This window comes from Diaphorina citri, unplaced genomic scaffold (genome assembly GCF_000475195.1).
Source record: "Diaphorina citri unplaced genomic scaffold, Diaci psyllid genome assembly version 1.1 scaffold1414, whole genome shotgun sequence".
In the NCBI taxonomy this organism is placed as follows: domain Eukaryota; kingdom Metazoa; phylum Arthropoda; class Insecta; order Hemiptera; family Psyllidae; genus Diaphorina; species Diaphorina citri.
In genome coordinates this window covers 34,056-36,839 of record NW_007378840.1, presented here as the reverse complement: position 1 = coordinate 36,839, position 2,784 = coordinate 34,056, and the positions used below count along the sequence as shown (strand labels likewise).

Below are 2,784 nucleotides of genomic sequence, written 5' to 3'. Positions count from 1 at the left end.
AGAATGGGAAAACCAAAAAAAAAAAAAAAAAAAAAAAAAAAAAAAAAATCAAAATCCTTCTCAATAAAAAAGGCCGACCTTTATAGGATTAAAGAAGTGTGTGTTCTGTGGCCCTACATCTGCAGATGAAATATCTAGGTCTATGGTTCAATATACAGGTCACAATACAGGACAAATTTATTCCTCAATCCTCCATGCAATGCATTCATCATTAGACGTCAAATACAGTACACCTAATATGTTATCCTTATTTGTTAGTCCCCTCTTTCAAACATTCAAGTCAGCTTTTTTAAAAAATGCTTTCTTAAATGTGAATAAGATACTAGGGTGAGCTCCATGCACAGCCCACTCAGGCTAAGGTGGAGGGGCAAACAGCTCCAAAAAGGCTTCTACGAATCTACGAGGGCACCCTAGTGCTTCGTTCAGAGCTTTAGCCTTTGGATGGTCCATCTTTTTATCATTTGAAAAAGCACGATGAGCCAGCCTAGTTAGCTTAGTTGGTAGTGCGTCTGCCTCGTAAGCGCTAGGCCGCGGGTTCGATTCCCGCCCGGGGCGGATTTTATCCTGATGGGATAATGTTCGTTCTCGGAACGGCTGGCTTTTTCCTATCCTGTCTTCCTTCTCTCTTCGATTTCGGGACGATAAGACCATAGAAGTTACAGTTCCCTCTGTCAAACCTCTTTAAAAAAAAAAATAATAATAAGTATACCTATAGGTTTCTGACATTTATCTACACTAACCTACTCGTATGTTGCAAATTGTAACATTAGTAGGTACACAAAGTACCAACCTAGGTACATACAGAGTAGGTACATAATCCTATGTAACTATATAACTTTAGTATTATCATGAACACACAAACAGAAGAAGGAGAAGGAGGAGGAGGAGAAGGAGGAGAAGAAGGAGGAGAAGAAGGAGGAGGAGAAGAAGGAGGAGGAGAAGAAGGAGGAGGAGAAGAAGGAGGAGGAGAAGAAGAAGGAGGAGAAGAAGGAGGAGGAGAAGAAGGAGAAGAAAGAGGAGAAGGAGGAGGAGGAGAAGGAGAAGAAGGAGGAGGAGGAGAAGAAGGAGGAGGAGAAGAAGGAGGAGGAGAAGAAGGAGGAGGAGAAGAAGGAGGAGAAGAAGAAGGAGGAGGAGGAGAAGAAGGAGGAGGAGGAGAAGAAGGAGGAGGAGAAGAAGGAGGAGAAGGAGGAGGAGAAGGAGTAGGAAAAAAAAGCTAATTTCTGCATCACCTCTCTCCACATACCATCATCTCTATGTCTTCAGGATAGCTTTCATTATTAATCTTATTTACACATGGCCACAACATGTGTGTACATATTTCATCAAGTAAATAAATACCTTGTATAAATAGTCAAATACCTTGTATAAATGCTAATCCGCACACACATAACTTTTCCCATGGACTAAGCTATTGTATATGTTACCGGCATTCTATATAATCCGGCATTTCATAAAATCCCTAGGTTTTTATTATGTACCTAATATGACCAATATAGACCAGGCATATACGAAATATTACTATCAATTTCATTACACTTTGCCTAAGAACGCTAGACATTTCATGCAATTATACCTTGTATAAATAGTCATCAAATACCCTGTATAAATACTAATCCGCACACACATAACTTTTCCCATGGACTGAGCTATTGTATATGTTACCGGCATTCTATATAATCCGGCATTTCATAAAATCCCTAGGTTTTTATTATGTACCTAATACATATGACCAATATAGACCAGGCATATACGAGATATTACTATCAATTTCATTACACTTTGCCTAGGAACGCTAGACATTTCATGCAATTACATAAAATACCAGTATTATACAGATTGCCGGTAACATATATATTTACCATGAGGTATTGCGAGGGAGGGAGGGAGAGAGAGGAGGGATGAAGGGAGTGAAGATATAACGACATGTTTCATATACCTACATGTGTATTTATTCATTGTAATACAATATTGTATTTTTGTAAAGCATGTACGTACACAAACATGTACAAGTATGTATTTAAAATACAATAACAAAATAGAAAATAATACAACATGTATACCCTCCCTCTCTCTTTCTATTTATAGAGGAGGTAGAGAGAGAGAGGGGGGGCTTGTCATGACAGCATTGTGATGGTCTAATTTATATTATACCTAACATGCGAAAAATATGTTCGAGGTACCAACCTACCTCCTCTTTCTCTCTCTCTCCCTCCCTCCTTCCCTCTCTCTCTCTTCGTTACTCTCTTCCTCTGTTTCACACTCACTACAATCCCATACATTAGACATTCCAGTAGCCAGGCAAAGTGACATATGTTGAATACAACAGTTTCCACCGCAAGATTATCGTTTACGCCTTCAAATTTATTTTCCAGAATTGAGGACTCTCATGTAAAAAATAATTCAACCTAACATAAATAAAACGAAGCGGTCAAAAATCACATTCACAAATCTGTTTTCGATTTTAAAATCCGTCGTGTACTTGCCGAGATATTTGTGTTTGAACTCGCGCTTTTCGAGGGATTTTTTTTTCAGGCGCGGCGAGTGCTAATATTTTGAGCAACACTGCACGTGACGGTCGATTCCATCTGTTGAAAAAAAACAACAAAGAAACACTTGCTTGCATTTTCCTTTGAATATTTGAGACTGTTCTTTTTCGTCCAGTTTTGAGCTTATTCTAGAGGCTACGAAGACTTTGAATTTGGTGTGCAGCTTGTAAAATGTGACAAGGATGCGGCACGAAACTTTTGGCTTAGATCGGTGCAACGGTTGGCGGCATTTTAACCG

General features: G+C 39.0%; 1 protein-coding gene across 1 annotated transcript in view; it reads left to right on the top strand.

Annotated features, from left to right (window-relative positions):
• Positions 1-2,784, top strand: part of LOC108253241 (transmembrane and TPR repeat-containing protein 3-like) — a gene marked incomplete at its 5' end in the record, with an annotated part of 22,219 nt that overhangs the window by 1,041 nt on the left and 18,394 nt on the right. The window lies entirely within an intron of this gene.